This window comes from Anthonomus grandis, chromosome 1, assembly GCF_022605725.1.
Source record: "Anthonomus grandis grandis chromosome 1, icAntGran1.3, whole genome shotgun sequence".
Lineage (NCBI taxonomy): Eukaryota > Metazoa > Arthropoda > Insecta > Coleoptera > Curculionidae > Anthonomus > Anthonomus grandis.
Genome location: NC_065546.1, coordinates 33,695,527 through 33,712,778, shown reverse-complemented (window position 1 = coordinate 33,712,778; position 17,252 = coordinate 33,695,527). Strand labels below are relative to the sequence as shown.

Genomic DNA, 17,252 nt, shown 5'->3' with positions numbered 1-17,252 from the left:
TTTGCTAAGTCGGCCTTGCCACCCCTAACAGCAGATGATGGTTCTATCGCGGTAACAGCAAGGGAAAAAGCCAACTTACTGGGTAAACTCTTCGCGTCCAATTCTACTCTGCACTCGCAAGGCAAAACACCGCCATATTTGCCAAGGGTGAATTCATCGATGGGAGAAATTTCGTTTCCCCAACGAATTATAAATAAAATTCTTAAAAGCGTAGACACCAACAAAGCTTCTGGACCCGATGGAATTCCAGCCCTAGTACTAAAACGTTGTGCAGACGAATTGACTCCTCCCTTATGTAGACTGTTCACGGCATCGTATAAACAGGGCTCATTTCCAACAAGCTGGAAAACTGCTCAAGTGCAAGCTATACCCAAAAAGGGTAAGAGGACGATGCCGTCCAATTACCGCCCGATTGCTCTAGTTCCAGTAATATCGAAGATTATGGAGAAAGCAGTCAACCAACAACTGTTAAGATATCTGGAATCATCTGAACTAATCAGCGATCATCAATACGGCTTCCGAAAGCTTAGATCCACCGGCGATCTTCTGGCTTACGTCACACACTTGTGGACGGAAGCCATGGAGAAGCATGGCGAGTCCCGCTCAGTCGCTCTTGACATTTCCAAGGCATTTGACAGAGTGTGGCATGAGGGACTACTAACCAAGCTCTCCTCAATCGGCATACAAAACTCATTATTGAATTGGATCAAAAGTTTTCTTGAACAACGAACAATCCAAGTAGCCGTCGATGGACACCTCTCCGACAAATTTAACATTAACGCTAGAGTCCCTCAAGGATGCATTCTATCCCCCACCCTTTTCTTGATATATATCAACGATTTGCTAGGAACCACTGTCAATCCAATTTACAGCTTTGCGGACGATAGCACACTTATTTCCACATTTAAGTCCGCCAAACCAACGACAGCCGCAACTTCTCAGAATCTTAGGCAGCAACAAGTAACTTCAACCAACAACGATATTAGAGCAATCTTGGAGTGGGCGGTAATAATCTGGTCAATTTTAACGCTAAAAAAACGCAGGCTGCAGTATTTACGATGAAGACTAATGTTGATGGCCCGGAGCTGATTATGGCAGGGAAAACATTGCCAATGAAATCATCTTTACATCTTCTAGGAGTCGAAGTCACCAACAGTGTGTCCTGGCATGACCACGTTGCCGAGATCGCCAGGGCAGCTTCCAAAAAACTCGGAGTGCTTTTCAAAACGAAAAAACTGTATACACCAGAACAGCTGCTGACTCTTTATAAGGCTCAAATACGCCCTTCCCTCGAGTATGGCTCGCATGTCTGGAGCTCTGCATCCAAGCATAGTTTAAAGCTGCTAGATTCTATACAGAAGAGAGCTATTCGTCTTATCGACAAACCAGAACTGACAAAGAGTCTGGATAGTCTGGAGCACAGGAGAAAGGTGGCTGATCTCTGTTTATTCTACCGTTATTATCACGGTAAGTGCTCCTCTGAGCTGGCGGGCCTGATTCCACCCAGGGCTGTTCCGGCAAGAAGGACGCGTCTAGCAGTGGCGGCTCATCAACATCGAGTCCACCTGCCTACCCCAAGAACGTCGCTGTATCGGGACTCATTCATCTGGAGAACATCTTCTTTGTGGAACGGGCTTCCACCTCACATATTTTCCGACGCATACAACCTGCAGCGATTCAAGATAAATGCTCACAAATATCTTCGCGCAAGCACCACTCCAAGAGTGACATAGGACTTCCCTCTTGTGCTTGTGTTTACCATAAAAAAAAAAATAATAATAATAAAGCTAATTAAAAAAGTCTGTAATTTTTGCTTGCTTTACTTTTTCTTGGTTTTTCATAAAAGCCATTTCTAAAGTTGTCATCATTTTCAATCCAGTTATTCACTTCATTAGGATTTATCTCGCTTTCACTTAGTGTTTGGAGCATAGCCGAAACATCCGTTAAAGCTCGTAGCTTTTCCTGTAATTGCTTTAGCGAAATCAGATCATCGGCTTCGTATTCTAAATCATTACCAAAAACCGTTCCTTTTGGAATTACTTTTTGCCAACATTTTTGTAAAACCTCTACAGTAAGTTTTGACCATGCATTGCTCAGTGTGTATGTTGCAGTTTTGAGATTTAAGGTCTTTAATACCTGGATAACATTTTCTTCATTTTGTGATAAAATGTACGCCAAAAGGCTCCTACGGTAAAACAATTTAGTCAACCTTATGGCATTTTGATCCATGGGTTGCAGCAATGCTGTGCAATTTGGCGGAAGAAAGAAAGTTTGGAAATGGCCATCCTCACTTCTCAGTTCTTTTGGCGATCCATGGCTTGAGGCATTGTCAATAATTAAAAGAGCACGTTCAGTTAGATTTTGGCTTCTTAAATACTCTTTTACTTGTCTAATAAACGAATTATGAAACCACTCTTTAAATATTGCAGATATCATCCAAGCATTGCAGGAATTTTTGTACTCTACGGGTATGGGTACATTTTTAAATGCTCTGATTTTTTGCTTTTCCAATGACGAGAATTCTCAATTTGTGAGAACCATCTTCATTTACACATGCCAGGAAAGTAACCCGCTCCTTACTTATTTTTCGTCCCGGTGCTGTCTTTTCTTGAGCACGAACAAATGTTTTTTCCGGTAACATTTTCCAGTACAACGCTGATTCATCAGCATTGTAAATCTGCGTAGGAATTAAATTCAGGTCTTTTATTTTCTGTACCAACATATTTCTAAAAGGCTCAACAGCAGTTTCGTTATTGGAAAATTTCTCACCACAAATTTTTTAAGCTCTCAAACCATGTCTTTTTCTGAACTTTGCGATCCAACCTCGACTGGCTGCAAAATTCTTATTTCCATAAACATCGTTGTAGATTTGCTTTGCTTTGGCTGCTAAAATTTCATATGATATGGAAATGTGTCTGGAACGTTGCCTGCAAAACCATTCGAACAATCGCTTTTCCATTCTGGGATTTGAGGTTTTCTTAGTGTTTTCCTAGCTTGTGGTACGCTATTACAACTGCTAATAAAACTAAAAATAAAATACAAAACATTAGTAAAAATAAAACGTCTTTATAAACCTTGGCACATACCGCACATACCTTTTAATGCTCAATTTGTTCTTTTTAATATCCGAAATTGTGGATGTGCCTACATCGTATTCACTAGCTAAGGCTTTTCCACTCACGCCACGTTCTAATCTGTTCAGTATATCAAGCTTTTGTTTTAAAGATAATGTTTTATGCTTTCGTCTTGGAGCCATATTCCCCAGAATTGGTGTAGAAAGGCCAGGAAGCGTTAAAAACTAAACTTTCTAGCTACTTGCAAGCTACCAATCAATTTAAACTTGTCAAAGCCTGCAAAACGGCTGAAAACAGCGCGATCCGGATTATCGCGTACAAGCGAATCCGGACTACAACGTACATACAATAGCAATTATAATAGCGGCAAAATTCGTGTTCGGACTACTGAAACATCCGGAGTAACGCATGTCCAGATTATCAAGGCTCTACTGTATTATTATAAAGTATTATGACTATGGTTTTTTGGTTTAGAAAAACTAAATACGGCTTTATTGCAAAAAAATCTGCATCACTCAGGGTTTTGCAGAAACAAAAGTAGCAATGTCACCTGAAACCTACAAAAACCAGCTGCTTTTATTTTTGAAATAAAAAAGAAGATTTAATTTTTTTGGAATTTTTAATGTTTATTTATCAACATAAAGTAAGTTAGAGATGAGCCAGGTTTTGAAAAAATGTCACGGCTTTTGGACTGCAAAACCTCATGAGGCTCATTAGGCCGTTAAACTTAGCCTTTGGAATTGGTAATGAACCTGTAAAAAAATTACAAAAATTAATACATCTCATTTTTATTTAAAACTTTCTTATAACTTACCATCGACCGGGCAGCAAAAATTCTCCGCATCTTAAAGCTGAATTTCGGTCAAAGCGTTTTCGTATTAATCCAGACAAAACTGGTCCATTGTATGTTGAACGGTAGTAGATAAGGCGACTATGATCAGATGATGCCACTATTTCCTTCAAAATCTGGATTTTAAATGGGCATTTTTGTAAATACATTGTGTCTAAAAATGATTTCCAATCCAGTATCATATTTTGTGACACACTCACTACAACAAACGGCGATGGTTTGGAGCGGGAATGCCTAATGGCTTCTTCGAACTCTTCCGGGACCTCAAAGGGGCTCTTCAAATCCCACAATCCTACATTTTTGTCACATTCCAAATAGGAGTGTCCTCTTATAGGGAATGGGATTTTTATTTCATTCAGATTATGAATTTTGTTGTTTACTACAAAATGAATAAATCGAAAAATGGTAAAGTTTTTATTTTGTCCTCCGGCAGAGTCACAGAAGATTTGCAGTTCTTCAACATCGTCGTCTAAATAAATATTGATAAAATGGAGAAGAAGAGATGCAACTTCGTTTGATCCTTTTTTAGCCTCTCCTTCATGATAGGTATAAAAAATAGATTGACCCGAAGAGAGGACATGTACATTAAAGGCGTACATAGCTTTCTTTTTGTAAAAGCTTTCTTTTTGTTGCTTTTTTTGCAGCTTTTTTGGCTTGCCTTTTCCTTGAATAAAACACCTCAGCCTCCCAAACTCTCCTGGCACGATCATGCAGACACCAGAATGAAGAAGGCCATCTGCGCGCTATGGGCCTGCAGGCGGGCTTTCGGCAATACCTGGGGTCTGTCTCCTAAGATCCTCCGCTGGATCTACTCGCGCATTGTGAGACCTCTTCTCACATACGGGGCTATCGTTTGGTGGCCATGTACGGAGAAAGCGAAAATTCGTGCTCAACTGGACAGAGTCCAACGTCTTGCATGTCTCAGCATAACGGGTTCCATGCGGACGACGCCAACTAGAGCGCTTGAGACTCTGCTGAGCCTTCCGCCTCTGGACCTCGTTGTGCAATTCGAGGCAATGAGGACTGCGTACAGGCTATACGTCCTCGGCGAACTACGTGCTGGCGAGACCGGTCACGCAAAAATATGGTCACGGGCCATACAGGAATGTCCTCTCCTTCTGATGGGCAGTGACTGCATGGCTCCAGTGACTGTGGACTGCGAGGGATTCGTGACGCACATTGCAGGCAGAGAGGAGTGGCAGCATTCCAACAGACCTGCATTGCTAAATAGGGGGACCATCTGGTACACAGATGGCTACAGAATGAATAACAGAGCTGGATCAGGGCTTATTGGTGGGATCCCACATACCAGTAGGGCATACTCGCTGGGAAGCATGCCATTGTCTTCCAGGCCGAAGTATTCGCTGTATTAAAATGCGGGCAGAAAATCACGGCCGCAAAGGTAAGCTCCAAGTTTGTACTAGAGTGCATAAAAGTCCTGAAAAAACTGGTACAGGTTGGATGCAGGCTCCAGCTCGTCTGGATACCTGGCCACGCAGGCCATGCAGGTAATGAGGAAGCGGACTCTCTTGCCAGACTGGCATCCGCGAATGTGCCGATGGGGCCGGAACCCATAGTTGGTATAGCCAAATGCGTTGCGGTCGCGTCAATGAAGGGTCTGCTGGACAAGTGGACCCACTGAAGATGGACTGAGTCCCCTGGTATGAGACAGGCCAAAGCGCACATAGGTGGGCCCTCTGCCTGTCTCACCAAAAATCTACTACGCCTAAAAAGACGCGAAATTCGGCTAGTGACAGGTCTTTTAACCGGTCACTGGCACTTAAGAAGCCATCTCCATACTATCGGTATTGCGGACAACCCGGAATGCCGATCGTGCTGTGAGGAGGATGAAACCGTTGACCATGTAGTCGGGGAGTTCCCAGCACTCACGCGCGCCAGGTTCAAATACTTGGGTAACACTTTCAGTGCACCGAGCGACTTTAAGTCCTTCAGACCTTCAGACCTTCAGTCCTTAAGACTAAAACACTAAGTATCAAAGCACAGGGAGAAGCTAAGGTTGTATCTAGTGATTCATTAAGGGTGTGATGGGGTAGCCATTTCAGAATCTGTATAATATGTAACATAAATGTACATGGATGTAACCATATTTTCTAATTATTATTCTTTTGTACTACTGAACATAATTATTCACATATTTTTTTTATTGGATTAATAAAACATACAATGCCTCTATTTATCGGAAAATAAATAAAATAAAACAGCTTCTGTAATGTATGGTAAATCGATGAAGTGCCGCGCCATCTCTCGATCGAGCGGACAACTTAAAACAACTCAAAACATTTGTTCCATTCACTTTCATTTCTAAAGGGGGATGTTTTGTGGTTCACAGTCTATGGCCAAGGGGGATGTTCTGTGGCTATGACAGAGGTTGGCGTATATTATAACATAAAAATCCAAAGTACAAATAGAAAACGTGCCAGAAAAACTGTAAGATATAATGGAAACAGTCTCAATTTGTCCAGCAGAACAGGAATAGAGTTATCAACAAGTTTCACTCAAATCTCAAACGGACGTTGCAATTCGACAAGCAGTCGATCTTGTGATATAACTCTTCAAATCCATCGCATGCACAGAGATCTTACTTTGTTTTATAGTGCACTCTCTCATGCCCCTGCACTTACAAATTTCGCCATCCTCAGGGCGATAAAAAGTGAAAACCTCTTATCCATAAACTTTAGTCATAAAGATAAACCTCAAAAATGCTTACAACATGCAATGGTCTTTTTGCTTCAGTCCAACAAGAAGTAAATTAAATCATTTCTTCCAAGTAAACTAACATCTCGAGACTGAACTTTTGACACAATTAACTAGATTGGCAAATAACTTTTCAACTCAATTGGATTGCTTTCAGAATCATAAATCCTTTTAAATACATATGTAATCATTTGGAATATTTAGAAATTGTTTTTGTGATAACCTAACCTAGGTATCACAAAAAATTATTAATTATATTTAAGCAAACATTTTTGTGTTAACCCATTAAAGCCGAGAATAGATTTTTTTTTCAATTTAACGTTTTTTTCTTGTTACATAAAGTATCCACAGTATGATTTGAAGCTTTTTAAAAAACGTGTGTATAAAATTAAAAAAAAAAACATGTGTTCCCTTACCCATATGGGAACCTTTAGGCTTTAGGCCCAGCCTCTAAATACACACACTGAACATTAAAAAATACTGTATGGAAATTATATTTTTAAAACCAGTCTATTTTAAGTCCACAAAGGCTTGCAGTGGTAAAAAGATTGTCGACAAAAAAGTTGTATCTGAATGTCTTTTTGTTATGCAATCATTTGTAAGAGGAGCTGCCGGCTTTCTATCTGTTCATAGTCTAGGTTAGATCTGTGAGTTTTTCCTTGATAAATTTCCTAGTTTGTAAGGTATCCAGTGAGCATTAAGGTACCAAACCTTATACCCAAAACGTGTGTCAAGAATGAATTGTTTACACTCATTGCGACCAAAAGACCGAATCGTTTTCTGGACCGAAATGCTCAATAAATTTTGTTTTTAAATAATCATTAAGTGTTTGAGGTTTGTACATCTTGTCAGCTATGTAACAAGGAGAGAAAAATAAACTCACTCTCTATCTATTAGTTTGGTAACGCGTTTTGCTTTACGACATCATCAGACCTTATTTTAAGTACAATAACACATTAAATACTGATGAAGGCGAAAAGCTTAATCAAACTAAGAGACGCTACATTTGTGAGACATTGAGTTTATTTTCCTTCCTCTAAGATACTGTTAAAGTCTCTTAGAGTATAATGAATGATTTAAAAAAAAAAAAAACAAATTATTATTTCCTTATAAAGAAATCCACATCAATAAATACTTATACCAGCGTAAAGTCCGTGTTTTTTGCCCGAAATATTGTATGCTTTTTTTCTGCACGCATCAAAAAATAAACGAACAAACGTTGACGACATTAGACCCACGCACTTACTGCAAAGATACATCTAATGTGCGAAATATCGTACCACCCCCCGCCCCCACCCTTCTAAAGCCGGTCGTGTTTACTGGTGCCATATCCCTTAAAGTACCGAGATAAAAAAAAATTGAGTTTGGGGTTTATATTTATTTTACGCCGATAAAGTTGGCTCAAAGGGTACGGAATATTATTTTAAAAAATATTCGAAAGGGTTATAAGGGAGGGATTTAGGGAGTACACAATTGTGTGTCTAGGGAGCCAACATTAGAAAAGCACAATTGTGAAACAAAATTTATTACTTTGTATGGAATGAAATAAAACAGTTTTTATCTTTGGTTAAACAAAGAAAAACTTAGGCATTACATTTTAGGCAACGCATTCTGGACCGACTTTTGCACCCTTCTAACCTGCATTTAACTGGGTTCTTCATTTCTTCATTCTTTGGCCAGTGTTCAAAACCATCAAAGCGTTTGTCTGCACAGGGCAAACTGGAAGGCATTCTTCTCTTTTTTTATTTCATTTCCTTCAACGCTAGTCTCTTCTTCTATATTTTCTTGGCATTCTGTTTCCTCCAAAACACGCTTCTTAGTATCGGCAATCAGATATTCCCCAAGATTAGGTAAGTCTAAATTCCAAAAGATTCATAATATCTTTGCTTCGAAGGTTTTGACTATAACAATCCCTTAGATACTCCATCCAGCTGTTTACTATTGCTAAGTCGAACAAATGTAGGATGGTTTTAAGAGTCCATTTCCGGGTTCGAAAGAAAGATCGATAGTATTCCATCATTTGGTCGCAAACATCTACACCACCCATGTTTTCGTTGTATGATTTAACAACAGCTGGGCATGCCTGAACGTTTTTTTTCTGTTTTATTCCATCTTTGCACCTCAGTTTCCGGCTGTCTTCTAAAAGCTGTGGATATCATTAAAACAGATTTATTATCTTTCCACTTTGTAATGCAAAGTTTATTATCGGTTCTAACAACTTCTTCTGACTTTCCCCTATTCGTTAAACTGTCTTTTTTAAAACCAAACCCTTTCACTCTATTGGACATAATTGTAGCAGTTGCATCTATATTCAAACTCGTCAATTTGTTCATCAAAGCAATAGTTGAGAGGTATCTGTCAAAATACAGGTAACTATTTTGAGGTAATGTTTCTGCTAGACTCAATATTATTGAGGGTCCCAAGCCTAAATCCCTCTCTTTTAGTGGGGTAGTATTGCCCTGGTAGATTTCAAAATCCAATACCAGTCCGTCGGATGTCGTAAGAACGAAATTCTTCAGTCCCACTGGTCTTGGTTTATTTTTAACAAATTGTCGAACTGGACATCTTCCCAAAAAAGAAATCATTTGTTCGTCAATAGAAAAAGCTGCCTTTTCTTTTCTTTCAATGACTTTACATCTATTGCGAACTAAATCAATTACCGGCTGTATTATCCACAATCTATTCTTTTTTTGTTCCTCTTCTGAAACGCTAAGATTGTCAACAACATGTAAATTTACACGTATCATGTAAAACCTTTGTCGGGTCATGACCCCATCAATTAATGGGAACTTATATTTTCCATTCCAATACATATGTATCCTTGGAAGATGAATACATCCCATCAAAGCATTCATTCCGAAAAATTTCTTTATTTCTTGAGAGGTAAAGTTGTTTTCTTTTGCATTTTGTTGCAAGAAATACTGGGAAGTGAAATTTGCGGCTGATTCAAAAAAATCATCATCGAAATATTTAGCAAAATATTCGTTTGGAGTTTTTACGATGGATGGACTATAGGCCTCTTTTACAGGAAAATCCTTGCTTCTAAAGTTTCCATGCTTCCACTGGAGAGTCTGGAAATGTATGAGGGGTAAATCATCTTCTGAATCTGAAGAGCTATCAGCTTCATTTGGTGCTACAATTGGGATCTTTTCGTGAATTTCAAACTCATCTCCTTCATTCTCGGACTCTAAATCCGACCCAACTTCGTCTAGAAGTTGGAACAATGCCTCCTCGTCATCCCTTAGATGGTCCAAATCAATAATTTCCTTACTTCTTCCTGTAACAAAGAATTAATTGTATCCAACCTAATTAAAAGCAAACCACGTTAACTCCCGTGGCTCACAATTGTGATTATACATAACAAAACCGTTCTTGGAATCAACAATTTTAAAGATATTTTCAATCTCTAAAAACAATACACTTAATTGAAGTTTATTATACCTATTTAATATTAAGCACTTCTTTTTTCCCCTAAATTCTATAAATAAATAATAACTTACCTGCACGAGCCATTGTTGAAAATAATCTGAAACTTTTCAGATTATGACAAGAATGCACTCCCGGCAAAATAAACGATTTGCGCGCGCACACCTATAAAATGCACTATTTACAATCATGTCGCACGGTTCTCCACCCAGATTAAAAATTTTTTGATCCTTATAACACTAGTAAATAAGGAAGTCACAATTGTGACATCGGGTAGCGTAAGGGATATGGGACCGCTAGGCTTTAATGGATTAATTTGTGAATTTTCTTTGTATTAGGTGGTAGCCCATTCATAAATATAATAAATAAAAAGTCTCACCCGAAATCGGCTAGTGACAGGTCTTGAATGACTGGAATGCCACTGGTATTGGAAGAGAAGAATGAAACTGCAGACCACGTTATCGGGGAGTACCCAGCAGGCACGTGTTATGATCAAATATCTGGGTAAAACCTACGGTTTACCCAGCAAAATTAAGTTTTCTAAGCCAGAGTCTCTAATTTTTTTTTTCTAAACAATTATTTGGTTAAATTTCCTAACCCTCGGTGGAGCACAACAGGTCCATTAGGGAACCTATGTTCATAACAGTTCTTTTGGCAGCCCACTACCTTACAATTCAATTAAATTAAAAAAAAGTACCTTAAATGTGTTAAATAAAATAAAATGTTTGTTTGCAGCCATGTTTTATTGGTAAAAAAATATCCTAAACTCTAATCGATACAACTTCAGTTAAAAATTATCATTCCGTTCATAAATTTTATCAAAACAAAGTTTGTATTCAAATTCCCAAAAGAAAGAAAAGTTTGTATTCAAATTCCCATTCATAAGAACCTCTCAACAACAACTATATCACAATTTATTGTATTTTTTTTCGTTTAAAAATAATCAAGCGGCAATTTGTTGATAACAATAACATCATCACGCATAAAATCATCTGTTAACATACAAAATCAACTGGCAAAAATATTGCAAAAAAATTGGCATAGCTGCCAACATAATTTAACCATAAAACTTAAATTACTAAGGCAAAACGGTATAATCCTAAATATATTATATAACAAATCTAATTATTTATTATTAAAAAAAGGGTATAAAATACTGATGATAATTTTTTAAGGAAATAAGTTAAGTAGTAGTGTTAATTTTTAAGGTTAAAATTAAGGAATATCACTCACTGGTTAATACTAATAGGTAGGCTACTGTAAAATTGCCCTGCCATGTTAATCAATAAATACTGTACCTAAAATGCCAATTAAAACGTGTGTGTTAATACTGTTGGCAAGGCAAAACAAGCTTAAATCTTAAAAAGCATTACAAAGAAAGACCCTTAGTAAAATTAAAAAATCCTTATAAAAACCTAACACGTAGTAAATGGTATACATATTATTGCGAACGTTCGTATTTACAGTAAAATCGTTAAAAAAAAAATAATCACACACACTGGTAAAAAAGTTGCCTGAATTAAGAGAGCATAAATAATTTAAACAAATAAATAAAAATATCATACAGAGTATCCAAATAAGGCAAATATTTGTTTTGTTCGGAGGCAAAGTGTTTACTACTTAAACAAAAAAAATTAAAGGTACTACTGGCATAAACGTTAAAAGTTTGGTCACGTACTACTATTTGGGAACAGGCTATTGGTACGATAATTTTAATTTGCGAAATATCACATTCGAGCATAGATTGTTTCTGGACGTACAAGGGATTATTGGAGGGGGGTAAGGGAGCTTAAGCACTAGAAAACCTAATTTAAAAAAAATACCACTTTAATAAAACAGATGAGTATTTTTCCTTTTGGTAAGTACACATTTGTGCTTATTAGAGAGCTCAAAAGAGACATTTAAAAATAAATCACACAATCACAAAGGGGATTGTTTGAACAGGCCTAAACGTTAAAAAATCTCTTAAAATCAGATCGTGTCCAAGCAATTTGAGTTTCTCTTTTTAAATATTTAATACCATAAGAATTTGTGTGTGTGTTCATGTGTATCTCCAATTTAACATTTTGTTAAAGAAATAGTTAAGTCCAGGGTAACAATTTGTGTACAGTGGATGGCTAAAGCAATTGAAACAAATCGTCGGCGTTCACGCAAAAGTCACTAAGTCCATTTTTAACATTTTTTACTTAATGACACCAAACATTCTCAAAAAGAACAATTTTCGACAGGCAAACTTAATTAAGTCCATTTCAGTATGTATAGCTGGTTTCATACCTACGATTTAATCATCAAGTCACATACGAACCTTTTTATGACAGGCAAAAGTCGTTAAATTGACTTAATGACTTTTGGCCTATCTCCAACAACTGTTAAGCCTGGACTTAGTGATTTATTTGACATTTGATTTTGAGTTTACGATTATCATTTTAATCACAATAATGTTATTGTTTAGTAAATATTCGTGAGTTTTGATTATATTTACAAAAAACGAGCTTAAAAATGCAAGACTGTAGGGGCAAGCGTATATTAGAACTTGGTAAAGATGCATATAACAATAAAAAACCGAAAGTAATTGTGCAATCAGTTGTAACGTTAGCACCCCGAAATTTAGAAGAAACTCTGAAACAACAAGTAAGCAACTTTAAGCAGTTCTGTAGTTTATTTCGTAAATATTGATTTGTTCTTTTAGATTATTACAAACCGCGACGGGAGCTGTAATGAGTGTCCCTCACCACATTGTTCACCAACAATTCCTCAAAATTCACAGCTGGACATTATTTTAGATAATCAGGTATGTAAAAAAACTACCAGATGTTGAAACTTTTGATTTAGCAGTTGATTTTTGTTCAAGGCAACGCAAATAAAAGCAATAGATTCCAAGATAGATCCAGTCCAATCATTGTCCTATATTGAAATAACTGATGATCAAAATCACGTAAAACCTACATCCTTTAACTTTATACAAGAATTTTGATTGACATTAATATTATCAGTGAAGAAGATGAAAGTAGTGACCCTTTTGCATGTAGTGATGATGAAGATAAAAATTACGAGCCAATTAAGGCTCCGCTACCTATCTTCTAGCCACACAGCTGAGGGGCAGCGGTGAGAGGCGCGGTAGTAATAAATGTCTATTTTAGAACGGTTGATAAAATTTTAGGCATCCTCTTACGCCGAGATCCGATGTAATTTCAGGGTTGGCCTACATAAATTTGGTGCAGGTTATGCAAGTATAATTATATACCTGCATTACTACCTAATATTGCTATTATATATGCATTTTGGTTTTTTTTTTGTTTAGTGCGTGATAGTTCCGGGATGTAGCCGTGTGGTTTCGTTGCGATCATTTTTTGCATTTTATTTTGGTGGTTACATACTAAAAAACTGAAAAGTGTTCCTGTGTTTTCACTAGTATTTTTTTTGAAATACTTGTAAAATATGGATGCTAAAAGAAAAGGATTTAAAGGCCGACTTAGGTTAAATGCCGTTAGAAAACGTCCAGGTCCGAAAAAAGGACAGATTGTAAGTATATATGTAATTACAATGTTTTTTGTTTTCATAATTATAATTTTTAATGTCCGTTAAATTACCATTGCTCTTTGGTAAGATACCATTGCTCTTTTATATCTATATTATTATATATTCTAATTATTTTTTAGAAGACTATAGCAGTTGATGCTAGTGAAGAAACAATAACAGCATTTCTTGGTAAAGAAAATGAAAGTATTGTACGAAATACCCCTAAAACAGTTCAGAATCAAAATGAGGTAAGTTCGTAATAATGGAACTCAATAAAATACGGTACGGTACCCATCTCTCTTATCCATTTTTCTTCAAGTTCCTTATCCAAATTCCGAGAATTCATACAATTATTTTTTTATTGTACTTATTTTTCTCTAGATATTACCTAATCTTTAAAAGTTCATTATTAAAATTAATAGACATGTTTTCTAATTTGTACTTTTTTTTAGGAAAAACCTGTTAAATTAGAGGGAAGAAGATTAGTGGATATTCAATATTTCTTGGATTGTGTGAAAAATCTAAACAACCACGAGCCAAAGTTTGCAAGGTGCACCTTAAGCAACATGAATGTCATAAAAGAAGTTAGAAATGGATATGTGTCAATATTTAAGGTCAAGTGTGATATGTGTAGAGGAACATACGATCTGCAAACGACAGCCACAAACCCGAATCAAGATGCTGTTCTGGGGGTGATAATGATAGGGGCAGGTTACAGTGCTCTAGCGCAGCTTTCAACATGCTTAGAAACTCCTTTTTCCATCTCAACGGACATATCTAATTCAGGAAGATATTCTTGGAGAAACTTTTGAAACAATTTCTTTGAAATCTATGAGACGAGCTGGTGAGATGGAAAAGAATTTAGCTATAGAAGCAGGTGATCTCTCACCTGATGGGGTTCCTATAATTACTGTCGTAGCGGATGGGTCTTGAGCCAAAAGATCATATAGATCCAATTACAATTCTCTTTCAGGAGCTGCAGCAATTATAGGCTGTAGAACTAAACAGGTAAAAATTGAATTAGCGGTTTATAGTTTTTCGCGAAATCAAAAATGTAATTTTCAGGTCCTTTTTATTGGCATAAAAAACAAATATTGTACAATTTGCCAACTCTCAAAAAATCAAGGACACAATCAAATGCCTAAAAGGCATAAATGCTTTAAAAACTTTGAAGGTTCTTCAACGAGCATGGAAGGCGATATTTTAAAAGAAGGATTTCTCCATAGTTTAGAGCAACATGGATTAATCTACCATAAATTAATAGCTGACGGAGACAGCAATTCTCTGAAAAAAAATTTAGATGCTCATCCATATAAAAATGACATTGTGAAAAAAAATTAGTGCAGAAATTACCTTCTACGAAATTACTCCCGGAAAATTCGAGATTTAGGTAAAGACGTCAATGCTGGGCCATTAGTTCTTCGGAAGCAAATAAGCGTAAGTACTTACTATTCGTAGAAAAATTATTTTAGGAAAAATACTTATGTTTCTGGTAAAGAAAAACATATTTGTAAATTTATAACGTTGTTTTTTTTTTGTAGAAAGAACAGCTAAGATTACGATATGCAGTTACAAAAGTTATCGAACATAGAAAAAATGAGGGTGTTCCGATGTAAGAAAAAATAAAGTTGTTAAAACAAGACATAGACAATTCTATTAGCCGCGTTTTTGGAGAACACAAACTTTGTGCAGAATTGGGATATTTCTGTCATGAGCAATATAAACCCAGTGGTAGCATATTATCAGACTTAAAAATTACAGGTAGGTTTTAAAAGCCCAAAGTGTTAAGAATTACGGTTTATGACTGCCTTATAAATATTTATAATTTTTTGTTGTTTCAGGCCGATACGACAAATTATATAGCTTTGTCAGCTATCTTTCAAGAAATAGCGTGAGTTTAATACAAGATGTTGACAATAATGTATCGGAGCAATTTAACTCAATCATTGCAAAATTTATTGGCGGAAAACGCATTAATTATTGCCAACGAGGATCATATCAGGCTCGCTGTTAAGCTTCTGTAATTTCTCATAATACTAAAAAGCCTATATACACGATTAAAAAATTCCTTAATCATAAAAGCCCGATTGGCTTAGTTAAATACAGGGAATTAAAGAAAAAATATATTAAACGGAAAAGATTATTCCAAACCAAAGAGAAGTCTGGACTTGATAGCAGTTACGGTGATCAATGTCAAAAGCCTGATCTAACACCTGAGGAGTTGCAAAAAGATAAAGAAGATTTTCTAGCTAGTATTAAAAAAAATGCAGAAGAAATCAAATTAATTGAAGAGCTCACAAAGGAACAGAGCCAATCTGATTTGTGGCACTTAGAGCGAAGAAAGCGTCTTACGGCATCAAATTACTACGCAATTTGCTCTAAATTTAGTGCCAGAAGCAACGGCGATACAAAAAAGCTCGTGGAACAACTTCTGTACCCAAAAACAATTAATTCTGCTAGCATTGAGTGGAGCAAACAAAATGAAAAACAGGCAATCAATGTTATAGAAACATTAATTGATGAGAAGATATTACCATGTGGCTTATTTGTAAGCGAAAATATTTCATTCTTGGCAGCGACTCCCGATGGCCTTATTGGGAAGAAGGGGATTGTTGAAATCAAATGCCCCTTTAGTGCTAAAAATCTCACCCCTGAAGATGCGATAATGCAAAGAAAAATATAATTTTGGAAGAAAAACGGAGAAATTAATAAGAACCACAAATGGTTTTACCAAATACAAGGCCAATTGTTGGTAACTGGGAGATCCTACTGCTGCTTTGCAGTTTGGACACCTTTGGGCATTAAGAAGGAAATTATTTTAAAAAACGATGTATTCTGCGAAAACATGAAAAAGAAATTAACTATATTCTATTCGATATGTTATTTACCTGATCTTGTAGATCCTCGCAAAAATAGAAATATGCATGTTAAAAATATTTCCCTAAAAGAATATACGATTGTATAAGTTTTTTTTATATGTAGCCAACTTTGTATATTTTGTAATAAATGTCTTGTTTTGTTTGATTTATGTGTTATTGGTCTTTATTTTTTTATCATCATATTTTACAATTATACCAAATCGAAAAAATTTACCATAAAAACTCTATATCTATACTATTATTCAAAGTATCTATCTGAATTGGATATTAAAATAAGAAGAAGGTATAGCAATGGAGACAAGCAAGTAGGTAGGTAGGTATGAAAAAAAAATTGTGAACAGTCAAAGATAACATTGTATGCCAACTTATAGTTTTTATTTTTTTACATAGATTAAAAGTCAAATATTTAAAAAAAGCATGATGTGGGTATTAATTTTGTAAGAATGTAGATATCAAGAACACGCAAGAATGTTGTTCTTCAAATGTTATTTTCTACCAAAATAAGCAGAAAAGTATTGTTAGTGGTATCATTTAAAGCAATTTTCGAACCATTGTCACAAAAAAAGAAACAAAAAAATAAAAAATATACAAGGGCGAACCACCTAATTGCGATACACAGTAGATCGACACAAACTATTAAATAGTGATTTTAACTAAAAAGCAAGTTCCCTTTCTCAATAAAATATAATAAAGTATCACATACAGGGTGACAATTTAAAAACTTGAAATGGCCATATATTAGGAACGAAAAACTGGAATAAAAAAACGCCCAAAAGAGTTTCTATAAAA

The 17,252-nt window shown here is 36.1% G+C and overlaps 1 long non-coding RNA gene across 1 annotated transcript; it reads left to right on the top strand.

Annotated features, from left to right (window-relative positions):
• Positions 1-12,968: 12,968 nt before the first annotated feature.
• On the top strand, positions 12,969-16,637 carry LOC126739107 (uncharacterized). The gene is made up of 3 exons (XR_007661552.1): positions 12,969-13,832; positions 14,037-14,592; positions 14,650-16,637. It is a non-coding gene; the product is annotated as an uncharacterized LOC126739107 (long non-coding RNA).
• The last annotated feature ends 615 nt before the right edge of the window (positions 16,638-17,252 follow it).